The sequence below is a fragment of the Balaenoptera borealis genome, assembly GCF_965194805.1.
Source record: "Balaenoptera borealis genome assembly, chromosome: 15".
Taxonomy (NCBI): Eukaryota; Metazoa; Chordata; class Mammalia; order Artiodactyla; family Balaenopteridae; genus Balaenoptera; species Balaenoptera borealis.
In genome coordinates this window covers 56565482-56589292 of record NC_138871.1, presented here as the reverse complement: position 1 = coordinate 56589292, position 23811 = coordinate 56565482, and the positions used below count along the sequence as shown (strand labels likewise).

The following is a 23811-nucleotide window of genomic DNA, read 5'->3' as shown; positions in this document are numbered from 1 at the left end:
TGCAATTTAATTTGACATTTAGCTAGTAAATTTCCACCTTTCCTGGTTGTTCTTGCAAAATAATTGGAAGGTTTTGTGTTTTTATATTTTTAGCCAACCAATTCAACATTCTCTTAAACTCTCTGGAAAATTGTCCAAGCTTATTTCTTTAATTGTGTAGATAGAATTTTTAATAGGTGACATATTTACATAGTTTTCAGGAATAACATCACCTTATGATGGAAACATTTCCAAATAACCAGTTTCAAAATGCTCTCTCCTTAGCCTATATTTTAGTTGAAAAGATGTTCCTCTCTCACTCACTGTTGAAATGTTCCCTACAGGTTGATAAGAAGGACATTTTTTTGTGTGAAATATTGGCTGGGGTCACACACTACCAATAAACACTTGTCACAGAAAAGGTCAGAGAGTCTAGAATATACTTGTCTTTCTGTAAAAGAAAAATGCACAAATTGTCCTTAGATTTGATTCCCAGAAGACCTGCAGGTTCAGAAAGAGTTTCCTGTTATACCGTTCTCTTTTACAAAGTATGAAAATATACTTCTGTTTAAGGCATCGCTTTTATTTTATTTTATTTTTATTGAAGTATAGCTGATTTACAATGTGCCAATCTCTGCTGTACAGCAAAATGACTCAGTTATACACACATATATATATTCTTTTCCATTATGGTTTATCATAGGACAAGGCATCGCTTTTATAAAACCAACCGCGCTGGTGGCACACTGGAGCACTTAGGAACAAATGAAGCCTTGTGCTGACAGGGAGTCAAAGTAGGAAGGCGCCCCCTAAATACCCCACACAGAGGAGCTGGCCCTCACCTCTAGGATTCCCAGAGAACCTTCTGGGACTCAGGATAATCTGAAACTGGGACTGAGGGAGGGCACAGTGTCAACCCATTTATTAAATATTTGGTAAGTCTTAAATTTCTAGATTAAAAAAACCGCGACTCAATATTTTTATGCCTCACCCCAAGGATCATATTGCAGTTTTCACTTTGGAGACCAAGATATAGGGAGGGACTTCTGGGGCATCAGCTGAGAGAGGCCTGCCTGCAGGTTGGACCCTGAAGGCTGGAGGGCCCCCTTTGGGGGAGTAATAACTTTTCCTTTTAACCAGATGGAAAACCCAGACTCCCAAGTTCCTCAGTCCCTGGTACTATCTCCTGAAGTGGGCAGGGGACCGCCACTCCTCTGCTACCTACTCCTCTGGCTGCCTCTCGGAGGGGTCCTTTGATCCTGGAGGGTGGGGAGAGGGCCCCCGGGGGCAGGGAAGGGGCTGCCAGTGCTGTGGACGTTTTCTCTGGGCGGCTCCCGGGTGCACCCTCACCAGGCAGGGCCTCCATCAATTGCCGGTTGAGGGGACGGTTGAGGCAGCAGCTGTGTGTGAGTGCTGGTAGGGAGCAAAGCCCTAAAGTGGGACCTTATCACCCTAAACCTGTTGTCATCTGGGAGGCAGGCCCTGGTAAAAGGGCCTCTCCCCACTGCTCCCAGCTTTACAGAGCCCTGTGCTTAGAACCTCTTCTGTAAATATTTGTTGGATTTAGTTGAATGGAGTTGAAATCTCATTTCCTGATTCCAGCCAGCTTGGAAGGGAAGGCTGGGTGGGCCGGGCTCTGATTCGTGGGGGGTGGAGTGGGAGGGAAGCAAGGCCAAATTGGGCAGCTCAGCCCTTAGGGGAACATCCTGAACTCCGAAGACCTTCAGCCATTCTCATCCTTCCAGCCGCTACTTGGCTGAGGGTCGGCATCCCAGATGAGGGTCCCTGATGGTCCAGCACGCAGGGAAGCAGGAGGAGGGAGAGGCTGGGAGGGGCCAAGTGAAGGGAACAGCCAAACCCAGAGCCCCAGGGGATGTGTGTGCAGAACACAGGTTTCAATGGGACAGAGTCTTGGTCCGCATCTTCTAGGACTTCTCTCCCAAAGAAGCTTCTCAGCCAGTTCTGCCCTCCTTGGCCTGGTGCTTGGGAAAGGCTCCCTATTCTGGCAACGGGAGAAGACCTCGGCACGTGTCCCCCCACGTGCTCAGAAGCATTACCTGTCCTCAATGCACACACACAGACCCGCGTCTGTGCCTACTTGCAGACTCACCCGGCCAGCCCAAGGCACACATGTGTCCCACAGGCAGACACACAAGCACACGCACTTGCCTGCCCTCCCTCAGACCTTCCGGTGTGAATACACGTATACGCACTCCTAGAGACAGCCAGCGGCCCCCAGACACAGGTCATCCCTCAGGCACAGCCAGCCAGCCCACAGGTCCCACTCGGAGGGACGTGAAGCAGATGGGGTCCCCCAGGCTACGTGCTCCTCCAAGGCTGGTGTCCACCAGAGTCAGAGCCGCATTAGAGCAGCTGGCGTGACACAGGCTCCCATTGTGCTGCCAGGCCCAGGGGACAAAGGGGGCCTATTTCCTCCCTCTCCCCTCAATCCTCCACCCTGGGGCCTGGGAGCCCAGCCGCCTGTTGCAGAGGGTTAAGGGAGACTCCCCAAGAGGCCAGGTTCTGCATGAGGGGCTTGTGGAAAACCCCAGCCTGGGCGGGGGGTGGGGGATGTAACTCCTGCCTCAGGAACCCCAGGGGGACAGGGGACCCCCTCCACTCTTTGGGTGGGGAGAGGAGAATCAGGGTTTGCACTTGTCCTGCTCGAGATGAGCACAGACCCCTAAAATGTCTGGGAGGAGGGTTTCAGCTGCTCGTGGACTCAGGACATGACCACTCTGTGAGTCTGAATCGTGAGGGTGTGGAGGCTACAGCCTGCTGGTCACTTGACCCCCTCAAAAGCCTCCATGACCACAGCCACTGCCATCATCACGCCCTCCATTTCTGCTTTGACATCTTCACTACTTTTTTCTGGCACTTAACCCCCCCCCCTCACCCCCCTGCAACGTGTTCGTTCTGTCGCGTCCCTCCATCACTGGTGATGGATTTCTTACTAGGTACGGGTGCTGCTCTGAGCACAGGCGGGCCGGGCTCCTCTCATTTCACTCTGTGACAGATTTGCACCAGTGCTATGTTCCAGGCAAACTGATGTTTCTTGCTTTCTTCCAAATACAAGGCCTTTTCCTTTCTCTGTGCTTTTTGCTCTTTCACATAGTAAGGAGTACAATAAACACTTATTGAGCATAGGGTTACCAGACACAATAATGCAGTATTTTTATTCATTATTAGTAGTATTTCTTATTAGTAGTATTCATTGTTTATCCAAAATTCAAATCTAACTGGGCATTCTGAATTTTTATTTGCTAAATGTGGGGACCTAACTGAGCACCTACAGTGAGCTGTGCTTGGGAGATACAGTGACGACAGAGCCAGTGTCTGCCCTCAGGAAGCTTCCAGTGTAGTGAGCGAGACTGACAAGTAAATACAGCCCTACCACAAGGAGGGCTGGGGCTCTTATAGGGGAATTTCAGGTTGCCATGGGTGCCCAGGGAAGGGAAAGCCACCCTGGTCTTGGGAGGTCAGAGAAGGCTTCCGGGAGGAAGGGTACTTGAGTTAAGACTTGTCTTAGTCCGTTCAGGCTGCTGTAACAGAATACCATAGACTGGGTGACTTATAAACAACAGAAATTTATTTCTCACAGTTTTGGAGATGGGAAGTCCAAGGTCAATGCACCATCAGGTTCAGTGTCTGGTGAAAGCCTGCTTCCTAGTTCACAGATGACCATCTTTTTGCTGTGTCTTCACATGGTGGGAAGGGTGAGGGAGCCCTCTGGGGTCTCTTTTATAAGGGCATTAATCCCATTCATGCGCGTTCCACCCTTATGACTTAATCACCTCCAAAGTCCCCACCTCCTAATAATATCCTGTCAGGGTTAGGATTTTGACATGTGAACTTTGGGGGCACACAAAAATTCAGTCCACAATGAGTCTTAAAAACTCAGCGGGGGTGGGGAGCCACAGTGAGCACTGGGACGGGAGAGACGGGCTGCAATTCTGTGCATTGGCGCAGGGAGCCCCACATTTAAATGGCTCTCTTCCGGGGGGGTTGGTCAACTGGGACAGGACTGAAGGCATTTGGAGGAGCCACAGTCAAGGCTAGCATGCAGACAGGGCAGATAGAGACATAGGAAACTCCAACCGTATGGGTAGCCTATGCTTTCTATAAAAGGCTGCGGCAAAGAAGGACCCAGAATCAATTACAGATTGAATGCCTGGCATTCAGAAGGGGAAATGGCAGGTGTCACCTTGACCTTGTGTCAGGAACCACCGTGATATCCTCCCTTCCACTGTATGACTCCCCAGCTGGGACTTAGGTAGCCAACCCATGGCTGGATGTGAGGGAGGGGGCTATGGCCAGACACAGACCTGAATGTACATGCATGTGAGCATGTACGGCTGGGTGAAGTGGCCAGGTGCCTGAGTGCATGACATCTCTTATTGTCTCATTGGTTTGGGTTTGCAAGACTAGGGCAGCAAAGGATGTATAGAGCGTGAGCATCAGCTTTAGAAACACCCGAGTTCAAATCCTGACTCTATCACTTACTAGCTGGTTAATCTCTACTGAGTTAACGTAACCTCTCTGAGCCTGTTTCCCTCTTTGCCAAATGGGGAAAATTCCACCTAGCCTTACCTTAAAACAAACAAACCAACAAATTAGTGGAACTAATGCTAATTTTGCAGGATTGTTGGGAGGGTTAAATGAGATGATGTAAATAAAATAACAGACACATAATTGGCTGTGTAAAGGTTTATTTTTCTTTCCCTGCAAGCACCACACCTGCTATTCACACAGCAGTCATCACATGAATAATAAGAGCAACAACATTTATATAATGTGAACCAGCCAGTTAAGTCTTTTTTTTTATTTTTGGCCACGCAGCGTGGCATGCCGGATCTTAGTTCCCTGACCAGGGATTGAACCCATTGCCCCCTGCAGTGGAAAAGCGGAATCTTAACCACTGGACCGCCAGGGAAGTCCCAAGATTTTCTAAGGTATTCATAATTAAGAGATGGAACATCGTACTCTTTTAATAACCCAGTGAGATTTCCTGTATTTACAACCTTTCTTAAACTAAGAATCATAAAGACTTGTTACTCACCGATGGTTAAGATCTAAAGAAAAACTAGTATCTGAGTACAGTCAGGTATTTCCATCATTAAGTTTCTACTGTTCGCAAATGAATGCAAAAACTGTTTTCCTGATTCCAATTTAAGAATTTCTCTGGAAAGTGTTCTCAGTACTCCCAGGGAGTAATGGGCCATCTGTAGCTCTTCCTGTGCTGTCAGCATTAATTGCCCCAAGAGGAGGACTAAATCTGTGATCTGTTCTGCTAATCCCAGGGAAAACTTTATTTTCTAGCACACTACTTTCTCTTGCCTCTTGCAGACTAAAGGAGATCTCTGTTATGGATTAAATGTTTGTGACCCCCCCCTGCAAATTCATATACTGAAGCCCTCACCACCCAGTGTGACTGTATTTGTAAATGGGGCCCCTAAGGAAGTAATTAGGGTTAAACGAGGTCATGAGGGTGGTGCCCGAATCCAATAGGACTGATGTCCTTATAAGAAGAGGAAGAGACACAAGAGATTTCTCTCGCTCTGCACCTGCACAGAGGAAAAGCCATGTGAAGACACAGAGAGAAGGCAGCCATCTATAAGCCATGAGAGTCCTCACCAGGAAGCAAATCAGCTGGCACCTTAACCTTGAACTTCCAGCCTCCAGAACTGTGAGAAATAAATGTCTGTTGTTGAAGACACCCAGTCTGCAGTACTTTGTTCTGGCAGCCCGAGTGGACAAATAAGCCTCTCTGTTCCTCCCATGCCACGTCTGCCCATGGCAGCTTGGTCTCAGACTCCTGCTAGTGTATGACACACATGCACAGGACATGCTTTCCCCGCCCCCCCCAACCCTGGCCCCTTTCTAATAGCAGGTTTCCCCAGCAACCAACTTTCTAGGCAGTCCATTCCCTTTCCTCTTAATCAAGTCCATTCTCCATTGAATGGGCTTCTTTACTCACTGCCTTCAGGGAAGCAGATTCTTTTTTGTTTTTTATTTTTTTTAATTTAATTTTATTTAATTTTTTATACAGCAGGTTCTTATTAGTTATCTATTTTATACTTATTAGTGTGTATATGTCAATCCCAATCTCCCAATTCATCCCACCACCACCCACCCCACCCCCCGGCCACTTTCCCCCCCTTGGTGTCCATACATTTGTCCTCTACATCTGTGTCTCTATTTCGAGTGCAGCAGATTCTACAGACTGATATTTTCTAGGGACTTTTCATCTTTAAAGTGCTTTTTTCCCAAATCTATATTTTAAAGCATACCCAAAGGGCACAGCAGAATTTTTAAATGGTGATCCCAACGAGTGACCGTCTTTGGTGTGCTGACTCTGGGGTCTCTGGGGATGGGATGGGGGAGGGGACAATGGTATGTGAATGCTCCCACCCTTACCACCTCCACCCCCAAACGGGCTGGGCTCCTTTGGGCTGCCATTCCTTTGCTGCTGCTCTTCCTGTCCTCAGAGCTGCCTTCCCCACTCCTCACCAGCTAACCCAATCCTAGCCCACCACCCTGACTCGGGTCCACCCCACCTTTCCCATGTCTTACCTCCCTTTTTTGACTGTCGGCCCCCTGCACGTGGTGACTACGTCTCTCTCACCTTTGTGAATCTGACTGACCAAGTGCTCATCGTGATTTACCACCATGCTCCGTGCTTACCTGGGTTCTCTTTCCATTCTCAATGTTAATCCCCTTGGGTAGTTTCTCTTGTCCCCATTTTACAGAAGAAGAAACTGGCTCATTGAGACAAGGTTCCTTGCCTAGAAGCAGGCAGCAGGAGTAGGAGCTCCGCTCCCTCATCCCCCAGCCCAGGGCCAGCCCTCAGTGCCTCTCCTGACCTGCCATCTCAGAGACCCCTTCTCTCTGTCTGAGCCCCTAGGTGCTAGTCTTCAGGACTCTTTATTTTCCGGTACAATCCACTAGAATGCCAGCCCTGGGAACCCCCAGCATTTATAAACAGATCCTGCAAGCGGTGGACCCTTGATTATATTGGGTGAAGAAAAGAGCCCTGTTTTCCTAACTAGACTTCAAGTTCTAAGCAGCAGAATGCACCTGCTTGGCTTCTGTCCCCGGCACAGGGCCGGGCACACTGGGGGGGGCTCCTCCCCCACCCACTGGACACTCCTCACCGTCCCACCCCTGCCTCCAGCTGCTCGTTATAAAAACCCCAGACTAGCACCCATGATCCTCACCCCTGCTGCCGGAACTCACTTTCGCCATGATTGTTAATATGCCTTTTTCCTTTTTCTCTCTGAATCAACATTAGCTTTGCTAGCTCCCTTCCCTCCGCCTGATAAGGATGGGGTAACGGCATCTGTATGAACTTGGGGTGTGCTTTTGTTGCCTTGTCAGAACAGCAGCTCCTATCTGGCCGGTGATGGGCTGGGAGCCAGCCCCCAACAATGGAGGCCTTGTGAGCCGGCCTTGGGGGGGTGGTGCTGGGAGCCTGCAGTTCAGCACACACACAACCCTTCCGGGTGCCACCTTCCTATCTCCGGCCACCCAGCCCTTGCCAATGTTGGAGCTGTAACCCAACCCCTGTAATTGCATGTCCCGATAGAGCATTGCTGGGCTTGGGCCACTGCTCAACAGTGAGTTAAGGTGCTGGGGACAGTCACCATAGACTGTGGGTGCTCCTGATTGGGGTAGCCTCTGGCTGGGTGTCCCCCACTCTCCTCCCCAGGGGTCTTGGGCTGACTGAGAAAACCACAGCACAAGGCAGGCGATCTCAGCTTCCCACACCTTGGAATCAGTGTGTGGGGAGACCCCCCACACACACCCTGACCCATTCAAAAAGAATGGTTTCTCTTTCCTCTGCAAACCTCCCACCCCCAGCCTACCTCCTGCTGATCCTAGCTGCCCCTTTCTCTGGAATCCTCCACCCCCCTCATTCTGCTTGCCCTTCTTTTATTTTTTAACATCTTTATTGGAGTATAATTGCTTTACAATGATGTGTTAGTTTCTGCTGTATAACAAAGTGAATCAGCTATACATATACATATATCCCCATATCTCCTCCCTCTTGTGTCTCCCTCCCACCCTCCCTATCCCAAAATAGATAGCTAGTGGGAAGCAGCTGCATAACACTGGGAGATCAGCTCAGTGTTTTGTGCCCTTCTTATCTTTGGCTTTCTCCTGTCTTTTTTCTTAGGCTCTCCTCCTCCTTAGGCCCAGCCTCTCTTCCCATCTTCCTCCTTCTCCCTGGGTCTTCTCCCATAGAGGGAGCTCGGATGGCAGCTCTGCGGTCCCCAACCCACCCCAGGACTCTGACCTCTTTGGAAAATCTAAGGTGTCTTGGGGGAAGCAGTTGGCTCCAAGACCCCCTCCCACTCGTACCAAGAACATCTTCCTGGCTTCACCGAGCCCCCAGGGCTGTGTGCTCCAAGCAGTGCCTGAGATGAGGTGGACTATGGGATTGGCAAAAACCCTGCCCTCCCAGAACTTCCAGTCTGGGGGAGGAAATGGGTACTGAACCAGTCTTCAGGTGCCAAGTGCTGTGATGAGTGACAGTGAATTCTAATCAGGGACTTCTCCAGTGGAAAATAAGAATTGGATACTTTACACTGGTGCCCATTTGTTCCAGGTACACCCCTAGTCATCATGTTATATTCAGTCTCATGTGCAGGTTTCAGGAGGATGCCTCTGGTTGCCATGTAACAACCAGCAACAAGAGAGAGTGAGCACACAGAGACAGGGGAACCCATCAGAATAGCACAGGATGAGGTGATGGAGGCTGTGCAACATATTGGCGATGGAGAAGATGGACAATGGGACTGGTTGAAGAGCATCTGAGTGGTAGAATCTGTAAGTGAACGTTGGGATGTGGGGTGAAGAAGGAAGGAGGTATAAAGATGGCTTCCAGTCATCTTGCCTAAGCAGCTAGGTAGATGGAGGTGCCATTTACCATATGGGAAGAGTGGAGACAGCACATATTTGGAGCTGGGAGGGGAACCAAGAGTTCAGCTGTAGACATGTTAAGTTTGAGATGCTCAGGCTATAACAGCATCAGCGTCCCTTCCCTCCTTTTTAGCAATAGAAGCCCCCTGCCTATCCCCCCGCCCCAGCAAGTGTTTCTGGTTGGGCTATCACGTACACGGCCTCACTTCCCCAAGCATGCCGAAGGGCATGACTCAGGCTGGCCAATCAGAGCACTCACCCCCCTGGACACAAAGATTGGTCCTTGGGTGAGCCCACGTTGGGGACACTGAAGTAGAGAGGATTACACTCTTCTCTGAGCTTGTGAGCTGTAAGGAAATGTAGGGCTGGCACTGTTAGTGGCATCATTCAGCCAGAGAATGAAACCAACACAGAGGGTAGACAGATCAGGAAATGGAGAGAGACAGCTCTGGTAACATCATTGGAACCTCTGGGTCCATCCATGCCTGAAGGTAGATCCTCTCTTTGATCCAATACATGACCTCATAAAATCTTTTTTTCCCCTAGGAGCTTGTTTGAATACTTTTGCAGGTGACTGAAAGAGACAATCCAATAAGACTAACACAGCATCCAAGAGATGTCAGGTGGGCCTTCTGGAGCAAAGACAGATGCAGAAATGGAGGAAGCCAGGTTCTGAGGAGGGACAGACAAATGAGACAGTGGCTAGAGAAGGACACGGAATCAAGGGACACGTGGCAGAGACTCCCAAATGACTCCAAATGACTTGACTTTTGCTTTCTTTCTCGAGTTTTTGCCTTCCAGGCAGGTGCAACCATGTGGCTAAGTCTAGTTAAAGGGATGTGAGTGGAAGTACTGTGTGGGCTTTTCCATTTCCCACTGGATGGGCAAACCTGGTGGTGAGAACCTTGGGAGCTCTCGTGGACTCTGTAGCCTTGGACACCAGTGGACACTGCCTGATGCCCCATCTAAAACCGAGGCCCTCCTTCCCCCAGCTGCCAGGAGCACTGTCCACTCACAGCTCAGCTGAATCTTTCCCCAGAAACTGCTTTGCCCAAAGTTATGCTTCCTCCCTGGGGGTATCAAAAGGGGGCCCGTATCCAATGACTTGTGGGGTAACAAGCCTAGTTCCTTGCTTTAACTGAGACAACTATGAAGGCCACCCCAGCTCCAGAGCTCCTCTGGGATTGGCTGAGTCCTCTGTTGTGACTGCATCACAGCTCAGCTCTGCCCTTTGCCCAGTTTTACCTCCATCACTCCCCCCGCCATCAGGGTTCACTCCCCAGTAGAACACCTGGCTGCAAATCTGTCTCAGAGTCTGTTTCCTGAGTAATCCAACCTCTGACAGAAGCTGTCTTAGACTGTGTGCTGGAAGCAGCATGTTGAAAGTAGTGAAGTAAAAAGATACAAGAAACCCGAGTCCTCCAAAACCACTAAACCCCCATATCAGCCCTGAACCATCAAGGTACATGAGAGAAAAACAAACCAAAAAAAAAAAAAAAAAAAAAACCCTTCTATTTTGTGTAAGCCAGTGTAGTTTGAGGCCTTTGTTACAGTAGTCTAAACCATATTCTGATTAACATAGAATTTGATATCCAGAAGTGGAATGTTGGACGTGGCAAAATTTTAAACATGAGGCGTTGTGCTATTGTCAGACAGTGAGCAGCTATGTCAGGTTGGACCGCTGGTGACCCATGCTATGCAAAACAGTTGGTAACACTATCGCCTCTGATATCTTGGAAGACAGTTCACATGCCTACAGAGCCTTTAGTTCTAGAGGAAGTGGTTAGAAAAGGTGCAAGTGCTGGTGGGTAGTCTTCTCCCCACATTTAGCAAGGTCCTGGAAGAGAGAAAAACTCAGAAGAGAGACAGCAGTTTGCAAGCATAGATGAAAATAAACAGAGCTCTGTTCATGGAGATTCTTCCTGCCTGTGGCCAATCAGGTAAGTTGACTAAGAATCCAGTATTTGGAAAGGTGGTGAGAAAGTCAACCGCTTTTGTACCCCAAACTGAGGAAGTGACATGAAGGAGCCCTGAAAAGGCAGCTTTCCCAGGAGACAAGACTGTGGCCCAAGCCTTTCCCAGTTAGCTCCAGTTAAGAACACCCTGCCAGGGCTTCCCTGGTGGCGCAGTGGTTGAGAGTCTGCCTGCCAATGCAGAGGACACGGGTTCGAGCCCTGGTCTGGGAAGATCCCACATGCCGTGGAGCAACTAGGCCCGTGAGCCACAACCACTGAGCCTGCGCGTCTGGAGCCTGTGCTCTGCAACAAGAGAGGCCGCGATAGTGAGAGGCCCATGCACCGCGATGAAGAGTGGCCCCCGCTCTCTGCAACTAGAGAAAGCCCTCGCACAGAAACGAAGACCCAACACAGCCAAAAATAAATAAATTAAAAAAAAAAAAAAAAAAAAAGAACACCCTGCCAGACAATGGGAGTCAGTTCAACAGCCCAGAGCAGATTCAGGGTGTTGCCTTTCCACCCAGACCTACTAGGTTAAGTAACCTGATAAATTATTGTAAAGTTAAGAGAGGGTAGGATGGGCATAGTATAGAGGCTGGGAAATAAATATGCATAAATGTGTCTTCAGGTTTAAGAACTATGTCTGCACCAGCTTTTTTGGCTGGGTTACTTGCTTATGGAACAGATTAGAAACAAATAGACTGTAGTCATACTAATTTTTTAAAAATAGTTTTAGGGACTTCCTTGGTGGCGCAGTGGTTAAGAATCCGACTGCCAACGCAGGGGACACGGGTTCGAGCCCTGGTCCGGGAAGATCCCACATGCTGCGGAGCAACTAAGCCCGTGCGCCTCAACTACTGAGTCTGCGCTCTAGAGCCTGCGAGCCACAGCTACTGAGCCCATGTGCCGCAACTACTGAAGCCCGCGTGCCTAGAGCCCATGCTCCGCAACAAGAGAAGCTACTGCAATAAGAAGGCTGCACACCGCAACAAAGAGTGGCCCCTGCTCACAGTAACTAGAGAAAGCCCGCACGCAGCAACGAGGACCCAATGCAGTCAAAAATAAAATAAATAAATTTTAAAAAATAATTTTATTGAGATATAGTTCACATATGATAAAGTTCACCCTTTAAATTACACAGTTCAGTGGTTTTTAGTGTATTCACAGAGTTGTGCAACTATCACCATTATCTTCATTCTAGAACACTTTCATCGCCTCCCAAAGAACCCCGTACCCTTTAGCAGTCAATCCCCATTACTACCTCCGTGCCCCCAGCCCCTGGCAACCACTAATATACTTTCTGTCTCTATAGATTTGCCTATTCTGGACATTTCATAGAAATGGAAATCATACAATGTATGATCTTTTGTGTCTGGCTTCTTTTACTTGGCATATAATGTTTTCAAGATTCATCCATGTAGTCGCATGCAAAAGTATTTCATTCCTTTCTATGGCTGAATAATATTCCATTGTTATGGATATATCATATTTTGTTTATCCATTCATCAACTAATAGACTTTTTTTTTTTTACACTTTTGATTTTTATGAGTAATCTCGGTATGAACGTTCATGAACACATTTTTATGTGAACGTACATTTTCAGTTTTCTTGGGTATATACCTAGGAGTGGAATTGCTAGGCCATAATGTAATCCTGTGTTTAACTTATTCAGGAAATGTCAAACTGTTTTCCAAAGTGGCTGCACCATTTTACATTCCCACCAGTAATATATGAGGGTTCCAGTTTTTCCACGTTCTCTCCAGCACTTACTATTTGCCTTTTTTTTTTTATAGCCATCCTCGTAGTTGTGGAGCAGTATCTCATTGTGGCTTTTATTTGAATTTCTTTGTTGGCTAATGATGTTGGGCTCTTTTCATGTGTTTATTGGTCATTTGTATATCTTCTTTGAAGAAATGTCTATTCAAATTCTGTGCCCATTTTTCAAATTAGGTTATGTGTCTCCTTATTTTTGAGTTACAAGAGTTCTATATATATTCTGAATTCAAATTCCTTATCAGATATAGAATTTGCCAGTATTTTCTTACATTTTGTGGGTTGTCTTTTAAGTTTCTTGACGGTGTTTTTGGAAGCACAAGAGTTTTTAATTTAGATGAAATCTGATTTATCTATTTTTTCCCTTTTCTCTTGTGCTTTGGGTGTCATACATTAAAAAGCCAATGTTTAATCCAAGATCATGCAGTTTTATAGTTTTCTTTCTTACATTTAGGTCTATAATCCACTTTGAGTTAATTTTTATATGTGGTGTGAAGTAGGGATCTGATTACATTCTTTTGAATAGGGAGATCTAGTTGTCCCAGGACCATTTGTTGAAAAAGACTATTTTTTCACCATGTGTCAAAGTCTCCATGTCCAGAGTCTCAGTTCTGTTCCATTGACTTATGTGTCTATTCTTATGCCAGTACCACGCTGTGTTGATTAATATAGTTTTGCAGTAAGTTTTGAAATAGGGTAGTGTGAGTCTTCCAACTTTGTTCTTTTTCAAGACTGTCTTGGCTAAGCTGGACCAAGCATATGCAATGCTTGCAATTTTTTATGAATCTTAAGATACATTTTCAATTTCTGCAAAAAAGGCAGCTGGAATTTTAATAGGGATTTCATTGAGTCTGTAAGTCATTTGGGGGAATATTACCATCTTAACAATATTGCGTTCTAATCCATGGACACAGGATGACTTTCCATTTATTTAGTTTCTCTTCAATTTATTTTAATGATGTTTTATAGTTTTCAATGTATAAGCCTTGTTCGATTTATTCCTATTTAATCCTTTTCTATATGATGGTAAATTGAATTATTTTTTGTATTTAACTTTTTAATGTTATGCTAAGTTTTTGAGAGAAAGTCATTGGCAAAAGTCTACAAGGCTGGCCAGTACAACTCTAGAATGGCTCAACTCCTAAAGCAAGCTGTGAGCTCCCAAACCTGCACCAGCAGGAAACAGGCTGTGAACACTGCACCCTCACCACCCAGAAGGGTATATTCTCCAATGCCCTTTTCAGATGTGGCCCTGGAGGACAACAGGTAGACAAAGAAGTACTGCCCAGAAGGCAGAGCCAAGAGCCACAGAGAATGTTTTCAGGTACTCAATACCAAAGAACATTCTCCTTTCTGAGATAGGGAACCTTTGGAATTCCTGCCCAGTGGGATCTGTTAATTGCTATGTTCCTGCTATGTGTTTTCTATTTTTCCCTCTCCAAATGGCAGATTAATTGTGGTTATCCTGTTCTACCTTGTATAGCATATGTGTATGTGTTGCTGGTTGGTAAAGGGGAGCAAATAGATAACTTGGTTTTTAGTTTGTATGTCACCAGACCAACATCTGAACTTCATATAAAGATCTGACAATTGTCAGGAAGGCCTGGGCTCTGAGCTGGTTGCAGTAATGGATGAAACCTTGTGGGTTTGGGCTTGGGAAGGGGATTAGCATGTTGCATGTGTGAGAAGAGAGCGTGCATTTATTTGGGCGGTCAAAGGTGCAGAGGGTGGTAGAGATCGCCAGCTTTCCCTCAATAGCCATTCTCCTCTTCTTCAATAGTGATGGAATCTTTAAATGGACACACTGCTGCCCAACGAAAGACCATATTTCTTAAGTTCCTTTGCAACTAGGTGTGTGTTTTGACCAAGTCTGAGGGAAATACCTTGTGATTGGACATGTATGCAACTTCCAGGCCGTGTCCTTCAAAGGAAGTAGCTTTATCTCCTCCTTCCTCTTTTCCCCTTTCCTTCTGGCTGGGAAGTTGAAGTGCTGGCAAGGACTGGGGCATCCATCTTGGAGAGAAGCTGCAAGTTAAGGATGGCAGAGCAACAGATAGAAGAAGTTACCATAACACCCCTACACTGCCTTCCTAGGCTTTTCATGTGAGAGTCAACTTCTACCTTTGATACAGTCTTTGGGGATTTCTCTGTTACAGCAGCCTAACGTTATCCTAACTAATACAGAAAGTTTATCTGTTTTTTCCTTTTTTTATCCGGCTGCACCGCATGACTTGCGGGATCTCAGTTCCCCGACCAGGGTTTGAACCCGGGCCACGGCAGTGAAAGCGCCGGATCCTAACCACTGGACCACCAGGGAATTCCCAGTTTATTTGTTTTTAAAATGGGAGAGACTAGAGCATGTTGTGTGCTCGTGGAAATAACCCATTAAGGAGGGAGAGATTGACGAGGAAAGAGAGTGGGGAGATAGCCGAAGGAAAAAAGCCCTTGAGAAGATGAGAAGGAATGGGATTCAGGGAACAAGAGATGGAATTTTTCTTTCACTGAAGAAACTGGGACGCTTCTTCCATTGTAATGAGGCAGACACGGGGATATCTGTGAATTTAGTGGTGGGAAGCTGAGGGAGGTTCAATATAATTGCAAGAGAGTAGTGCCATGATAACCCATGGAATCTTGATTTCATTGGACTCCTCCACACATCCTTTGTTCCCTGACGCACTCATCGTTGATCCACTCGTGCTATATTTTTAATTAGTTATTTGTAATGATTAAATAGGCTCCTGCAAAACCACCACCCAAACCAAAGCCTTGACAATGACCCACATCTTTCCATATGATTCCTCCTTGCCATCCCAACCCCCTACATCCCCCAACCCACAGTAACTATCATCCTGAAGTCTGTGTACCACATTCCCTTGATATCCTTTTTATATAGTTTTATTGCATCTACATATATTTCCAAAAATTATATATTTTATATTAATTGTTTTTAACCTCGTTAAAAGGGTATCGTTCTCCATGCAATCTTTGGGGACTTACATTTTTTACCTAATTGTATATGGCTAAGATTTATTTATTTACTTTGTATATGGCTAAGATTTATTTATTTACTTTGTATATGGCTAAGATTTATTTATTTACTTTGCTGTGGCTCATTTATTTAACCTGCTTTGTGATAGTCCATTGTGTGAATATCCCACAGTTTATTCATCCACAAACCATGGACTCTAAACTGGGAGAGGAGAGAAGTGAAGGCAGGAGGGGGCTGATGGATAGAGAGAAAGTGAAGGAATCTGTGGACTGGAGAGTTCTATGAGGCCAGAGAGCTGTGGCAGGGCCACCTGGGCCAGGGAGCAGAAAGGCTTGGAGGCAATGGATGGATGGATGGATAGTGGAAGGTGAGAAGTTCTGATTTCAGAAATAAGGCTTTGGGTGGCCATAAGGTCTTCAGGGCTAAATGTGGCAATGGATAGCTAAGGCGGGAATTATTGGAGATGTAAGTGATGGAAGCAAGAGGTCAGAGTGTGGATATAGGTCATTCTATTTGTCTAGGATAGTGGCAGGAGGGGGTACGGGAGAAGATGAGGAGGCTGGAACGTGGGTCTTCAGTGGGGGAGGGAGCAAGCCTGGGAGGCTGGGAGATGACAGGGCTGAGGAGGGAGGATGGCATAGCAGGAAGCAGCAGTGTCAATGGTTCAGGGCTTTACAAGAGGATGGGAGTGATGGGCTGGAGGTGACCATGAGGAATAAAAAGGACAAGCTCCACCTTTTAACCCTGAGGTGCAGAGAATGTGAGGCTAAATATCCTCCACCTGAGAGGGCTGCTGGGAGGTGGCAGCTCAGGGCCAGGAGGAGGAGGAGGACGCATTCCAAGAAGAGGCTGAAGATCTAGGAGAGAGCGCTGCCTGTGGTGCAGGAGCTCCTGGGCGCATCGTGTGGGAGCAGAGGGAGGGCCGATGGCAGGGGAGGGCAGGCAGGCATATCAGGGCTCAGCCGAGGCAGGCGAGGAAGCCGTGCTGTGGTGGGAGGGGAGGCCAGCCTTGGCTCTCTCTCACCAGCTAGGAGCGCTGCGTGCTCCTTGCTGTGGCACGTGCGTGGAAGGGTCATCACTCAGCATCTTGCTTCCACGCCATTGCGTCATCAGCCCTGTTTGTCTCTCAGGGTTGATGTACCTCATGGGAAAGGGAGCCAGGAAGTCAGTACTCTTCCCTTAGATCCAGTGCTGGGGTCAGGGGAAACCAGTGCAGAGAACTGCCTTGGTTAGAGAGGTGGGTCTGGAGGTCTTGCCTCCATCTTTAAGGAGATCCAGGGGTGCAGCCTGGACACCTGATGTCACCTTCCTGTTGGTTCAGGTGGGGCCTGCCGGCTCCTATGGCCCTGGGCTAGTCCAACTTGCCCTATGAGAAGTCTTCAGACCCCAGTCTGAGGGTAGAGACACCGTCTTGGCTCTTAGGGAGTCCCCTCTGCGGGAGGATGATCAGAGGGAAAGAAGAAGAGGTGAAGCCAGCCGCTTGGGAGCCAAGGACGGCTCTCAGAAAGCCGCGGGCCTGCCCACCATTGTTCCTCAACACAGTCAGTACAGAAAGAAAGGAAGAGCCCAGCCCAGCCCAGCCTGTGTTTCTGTGGTCTGAGGCAAGTTTTCCTTCTGGATTTCCCACCTAGGATTAACTCAATTAACCTTCTTAAACCATGAAAGCTTGGAATGAGGGTCTGGGATCGTTAGACTCAAAGCCCCTGGATTATTTTCTGTGCCTCATCTCCTACACTGACCTCAGATATGACCTAGCCACTGCCTCTCCCCCATCCCAGAAACCCAGCCCCTACCCCGCTGGTGTTTTCTCTTCCCTCCCCCAGGACCATGGGCCTCGAAGATCTGAGTAGAAGCCCGAGGTCGGAACACTCCCAGGTGGCAGCAGAAGAGGCAGGAATCAGCAGTTTCTCCTGAGTCCTCCACTGCTCGGCTCTCAGCAACTCTGTGCCCCAAGTTTCCTGCCTCAGAGGCAGATGGCCATCTGTGTGCTGCCCTTACCCTAGAGAGAGGGGCACAGCTAGTATCCCGGGGGCAGGGCCTGGGCTTTATACTTCTCCGTGGCTCCAGCACTCAGGAGTCCCAGTCTGATGAGGGAGCATGGCCTCCACTCTATAGGAGCCCTGGGCTGACACAGAGTCTGGTCTAACCCGCATACAAAACACTTTGGAACATGCCCAGTGAGATGGAGTCAGGGTGTAGGGAGAAATGAAAATAACTTCTCAGGTTAGAGAGAACAGATCTGCCTCTGCGATGTGTCTGGTCACACTCCCAGCAAATGATAGGTTGGTTATTGGGAGGACTTTTCTGGATTTGGATGGAGGTATATATACATGGTCAGAGAACAAATTCTGTCCTGGATACAAGAGATGGCATTTTCAGCCCGCAGCAGTGGGTACCAAGAGAAGGTCCCAAGATGTATTACTTAGGATATAGACTTGGCTGATGTAACAGAGACCCAAAATAAGAGTGGCTTAAACAAGAGAGATGTCTGTGTAACAGTCCAGGCATAAACAGTTTGGGGCCACAATGGTTTCAGGGACTCAGACTTCTTCTGACTGACTTGTTACTCTGCCATCTCTGTGGTCTTGTTCTCACCCGTAGGATCCAAAGTGATTCACCATCACATAGGCTTCCAGACTGCACAAAGTGGGGGAAAGAGGGCCAAGAGTATGCTCCCATCTGGAAGTTTCACACCTGGCTGTGCTCACATCCCATTGTCCAGAACTCTTAGCAGCCTGATCATCCTTAGCTGCAAGGGAGCCTGGGAAATGTAGTTTTTATTCCAGGCAGCCATGTATCCCAGTAAGCACCTTTTGTTCTGTTAGAGAAAAGGGGAAATTGTTATTAGGGGAACAACTAGCAGTTCTGCCTCAAGAGACCCCAAGTACACAGCAAGGAGGTTCTTGTATTGTATGTGTCTGTTCAGTACCTCATTCCCACAGGGTTGGGCAAGTGACTCAGTCTGGGAAAACCACAGTAATGCATCCCTCTGGCCACAGCAATTGGTCCAGAACTGAGCACATGACTCAAGGCAAGCCAATCAGAGTTCTTCCTCAGGACTTTTCCCTAACCAAGTGGCAGATGGTATAATTTTCTTTCTGGTCATAAACCCTGAACTGACCATGGTCGTTTTCCCTGCCAAGGCAGGGTAAAGCCTGTCTGCAGAAGATAGGATGACACCAGCCTCTGAGAGATGCAGAGAGGGAGTCCCAGCAGGGTGAGCTCCATTCTTGCCCTGATTGATCCAGTTAGTCAATGCCCCCTTTTCACCAAGTTGATTCAAGCTGAGTTTTGGCCATTTGCAACCCAGAGCCCTGACTTACACAGTACTGAAAGTGATGTTTTCTCTGGGGGACTTGGGGGTGGGAGGGAGGGGACACAGATGAGATTGAAAACCTGGATGGAAATAAAGTGGGCTCCAGCCAAGGTGCATCTGTCTCCTGCACATTTGCCCCGAGGCATCCTAAAGTTCTCACACAGCATCTCACTGTAGAGAACGTTCAGTTTCTTTGCATTTTTCCAGTCAGTCCTGTTTCCTGCAAGGCAGCTCCCCTCACAGGCCTGTTGTAGCCGGCCCAGCTGTGAGGAGGGGGCCTGAGGATCAGTCACCCTCACAAAGGGCTCATTCTCAGCTTTTCTGGGGCTGTTATCAGCCAAACCTACACTCTGAATCACCTGCATCTGTAGGCAGCCCTGTAGGTGGGGTGGCTTGATTCCCCTCTGGGCTTCCCTGTGTCAGGACCTGTGAGTGGAGGCGGACTTTCAATAAAGGTTCATGGTCTTCTGCCCCCTCACGCTATCAAGGTTCTGTCCAAGACCTTCCTGAGCCCCATCTTCCTAGTCTCTTCACTCACCTGCCGTCCTGGGCCCCCATCCCTCTGGGCACCATCCATCCCCATGCCACCTAGTATACCAGCATAAAGCCCTCAGGGGAGATGGGATGGGAGCTGGAGAAGGAAGGGAATGTGCATAAGCGTTCTCTCTCCAACTCAGTCGAAGGAGGATGGAATCTGAGAATGTCCTGTGCTTCCAAATCTGTGACTCCCCCAGTCCCCTGGGACCTCCTGAGTCCCCTCTACCTGCCATGACTGCAACCAAGCTGTCCTGGGCCTGTGGTGTCACCTGGTGGCCAGCCTTGGAACAGTCCAGCTTCCACCTCCTTTTGTTTCTTTTGAGATTGGAAGGATGGGGTCACATATGTACCATCATTTCCCTTTTCTTTCTGTTTTTGTTCTTTGTTTTTTACCACAATCAGTTCAGTTCAGCTCATTCTTCCTCAGGCCTTTTTTTTTTTTAGCTTGTGGGATCTTAGTTCCAAGACCAGGGATTGAACCCAGGCCCTCAGCAGTGAGAGCGTGGAATCCTAACCACTGGACTGCCAGGGAATTCTCCTCAGGGCATCTTTAAAACCCACATTACACACCCTTGAATCCACTTCCTTCATCTCCTTTCTAACAACCCGACCCCAGTTACCTCATGAGTTCCTTTCCCCAGTTTATTCTTTCAACCCAAACAATCCTGGCTGACTGCATGTCAGGATAGAGCCAGGACTGCCCCGTGTCAAAAAAAAAAAAGGCAGACTGAACGCCAGAAAGATTCATCAGAATGTTGAAGAACAAAAGCTTTCAGCCTCTAAAGCACTTGAAAACACCTCAAAGTTTCCTTCAGAATGTCCCACCCATCGCCTCATACTCCTGTTAAGAAACCTGCTTTCCCTCAAGCACCAGCTTTCAAGAAAAAATAAACAATTTTCTACACCCACATTGTTATTTTCCATTTCTACCTGTAGGTCTTGAAACAGTAGGGTTTTTCTTTTTTCCCCTGTGTGGGTGTGTGGCAGCCCAGCTTTGTGATGCGTTAAATGAGCATTTATGGCTCAACCTGGAAAACTGAGCCCCATTCATAACGCTGAGTCCTCGATTTTCTCTTGGCTCATTGTCTGGAACCCCAGTCCACTTCCCAGAAACCAAGTTTTGAAATGTTACTCACTGGCAAGCGGGGACTGCCTGATGGTAGACATTTAAGATAAGGAGATACTTTCCTCCGGGGCAAGATAGCAGCTGCCTTTTGTTGTTTTAAACAGGATAATGTATAAGAGCTATCTGACTTCCCAAGAAATGGAAATCTTGATGCCTGCTAGAAGCCTTGAGGCTTGCAGGATGGGCTGGGCCAGTGGGCTAAGGTTGGGGGGAAAGGGTGTGGTGAAGAACTAAGTGATGCTGTAGACCCAAGGACCAGGCAGAGAGGATTCGAGAAGGGCTAGGCTGAGTGGAGGGGGCTGCAGAGAAGTCTTCGGGCCAAGCACTGGAGAGACAGACCCGACTAACATTTATTAATCACCTTCCACGTGTCAGGAAGGGCCCAATTGGGAAGCATGTGGGTCCCCCAAGCAGGCTAATCATTTTATGTCCCATCAAACTGGTATTCCTTTACTATCAGTTCAACTTTAATATAGTGGAACTGATCTCTGCTTGGAGAAAGGGGGGAGTGGGCAGAGGAGGGGACCCCTGCTGCAATACTCCATCTCCTCTGAGCAGTTCAGCATTGACGCTGAACTTGCATGCTGCAATTAGACACACAAAAACTCTCTAGAGACCTTGCCCCGCCCTCCTTACGGAACAGCTTAGAGACCAACTATCGTTATTCTGGCCTCTTCTTTTGGGGTCCCCCCACCACCCCATTGCAAGTAGCTTATTAAAGCAGAATGTCCAACTGACCCTTAAAAGAGTTCCAGACATGGTTTTTTCATCTCCTTATATGCCCAGTGATGACTGAGTACCTCCTAAAGACGGCACCCTAGCCAGCTGCCCAGCTGGCTCACCCCTTACACCAGCTCTGGTCCTGGGCACTGAGAATGTTCTCACCCTGCCACCTAAGTAACATGATCTCCATTCTACCTGGTGAAGCTGAGGCTGAGGGCAGTTAGGTTAGCTGCCCAAGAGGCCCATAGCTGGTGAGTAAATCCCACCTTTGGGCTGAGATCTGAATTCGGGTTCATCCATCTTATTCCAAAGCCCAGATCTTCTTCACTTCCTCCCTCTCCCCCAGGAGAAAATGGAAAGAAAAAGCTGTGGAGAGCAGGAGGGTGGTATCTATGAAGAAGTACAGGAGGTGGAGGTTTGAACAGGCAGCTGTAACAAGCAGAGTCAGAGACCCTGTGGGTGGCAAGGGGGCTGGGTGCCCAGCAGTGCCACTGCAAGGTGGCCCAGGTGGGGTGAGGGGAGTAGGGTGGAGTCAGCTTGGGCTCCTGGAGTGCGGGAGGGGAAAGCCGGCTCGTCCTGGAGAGAGGGGTGTGTGGTGCTGCCAGGCCAGGGCCCCTTCCTCGGCACGCAGCCGTACTAGCAGTGCCCACTGAAAGGGCACGGTGGGCCTGGAGTCTGGCAAAAAGAGGCTGGGGTCCAAGAGGAATCTTTGCGAGGGAAATCTCTCCTTCAGCCCCAGATTGGAGGCTGCAGAAAGTCATTTGGACCACGTGGGGGCAGGATGCTGAGGGCCCAGGGGCTGGCTCTGATTGGTTCCCTTTCTCTCCTCATGCCCCTTCCCTCCAAACCACCCCCCCCACCCCACCCCCCGTCCAGGCCAGCTCAGCTTCCAGGGCCAAGGAGGGCCTGACAGCCTGTTCCTGGCCTCCCCAGCAGAGGGCTCCAGAGCAGAGCTCAGGAGGGTGGGTCGGGGAGGAAATCTCCACCTCCCTCCCTGCAGGGAGGTGTGGGAAGCACTGGACAGTCCTCTCTGCTCACAGGTGTCCAGGTGTCCATCTGCACAGGTGCTCTTTACTCGGGCATGGGTGTGTCTGTATGTGTGTGCACCCCTGTGGGTGTGTGCAAGTGTGTACGGTATCTGTGTATGTGGGCGTGTCGAAGTCTGCCCTGCTGAGGCACAACTGCCTCTTTTTAAGTGTGTTGGGTGGTGCCTGTGCACGTGTTTGCCCATTTTCTCTTTGCACACGCCAGCACCGCTTGTGTCCCTGTGTATGTTTGTGTGCATGCGGGTGCCTGTGTGACTCGTGCATAGGTGTCTATGCTTGGCCTTGTAAGGAGAGGGGAGAGAAATAAGTGACAGGTGGTGCTGTGGAATCTCAACATTCTCGGGGGCAGGGATGCGGGGCCCTCTGTCCCTCTGTACTGTCCCACGTCCACACACACTGACCCTGCCGGGCCACCTCCTGCCCTGGCTCACCACAGCACCTGAGTTTGTTAGAACCCTGTTTACAGCAGGTGTAGCTGACGTCTATTTCCCAGGAAGCAAGTACTTCCAGAGCTGTGTGTGTGTGTGTGTGTGTGTGTGTTTTGGTTCCCTCTTTTGCAGCTTGAAAATGTTGTTCTCCTTGTTGGCAGTAGGGAGCAGAGCCCCAGAGAATGGGGGAAGGTAGAGGGCTGGAGAAAACAGCAGGCCCGTGGCTGTCTCATCCACGGGGTGAAGGAAGGCAGTGGCTGAGGGGGAAGGTCTTGGCCCAGGAGCCTGGGGTCCTGGACAGGGCCCAGCTCTGCTACCAGCTGGAAGCCCTGGCTGGCGAGAAGCAGCCCCTCCCGGCCTCCTCGTGGTGGTCTGTGCTGGTGCTCAGCCAGGGCCGTTGGGGGAGGACAAGTGGGATACTCCCCTCACCCTGTGTCATGTTGAAAAGACACTTGTCTAAGGGAACGGGGCAGAGCATGACACCCACCACACGATGGGAGGGTGTATTCATTTCCTATCACTGCTGTAACAGATCACCACAAACTTAGTGGTTTAAAACACACAAATTTATTTTACATTACTGGAGTTCAGAAGTCCAAAATCAGCCTCACCAGGCTAAAGTCAAAGTACTGGCAATGCTGTGTTCTTTCTGGAGGCTGTGGGGGAAACTCCATCTCCTTGCCTTTTCCAGATCCTAGAAGCCACCTGCATTCCTTGCCCTGTGGCCCCTTCCTCCATCATGCTGTCGCATTGCCTTTCCATTACTTTGACCTTCTTGCCTCCCTCTTAGGAGGAAGTCTTGTGATTACATTGGACCCTCCCAGATACTCCAGGACAATCTCCTCATCTCAAGATCCGTAACATGATCACATCAGCCGAGTCCTTTGCCTGTGAGGTAACATATTCATAGGTTCTGGGAATTAGGATGTGGCCATCTTGGGGGGTGGTGCATTATTCTATCTGCTAACTAGGGCAATCATAGATAAGCTGCCAAAAGGGGGTGACATTTTGTTTTC

The 23811-nt window shown here is 48.6% G+C and overlaps 1 long non-coding RNA gene across 9 annotated transcripts in view; it reads left to right on the top strand.

The window, feature by feature from the left end:
* Positions 1-23811, top strand: part of LOC309612482 — a 197298-nt gene that overhangs the window by 160383 nt on the left and 13104 nt on the right. For 8 of the 9 annotated variants that reach the window (XR_014235157.1, XR_014235159.1, XR_014235160.1 and 5 more), the window contains exon 4: positions 23586-23690. This is a non-coding gene — a long non-coding RNA (uncharacterized lncRNA). Of the gene's footprint in view, positions 1-8617; positions 8809-9447; positions 10842-23585; positions 23691-23811 lie in introns of all 9 variants that reach the window. The other variant, XR_014235158.1, reaches the window with a different exon arrangement.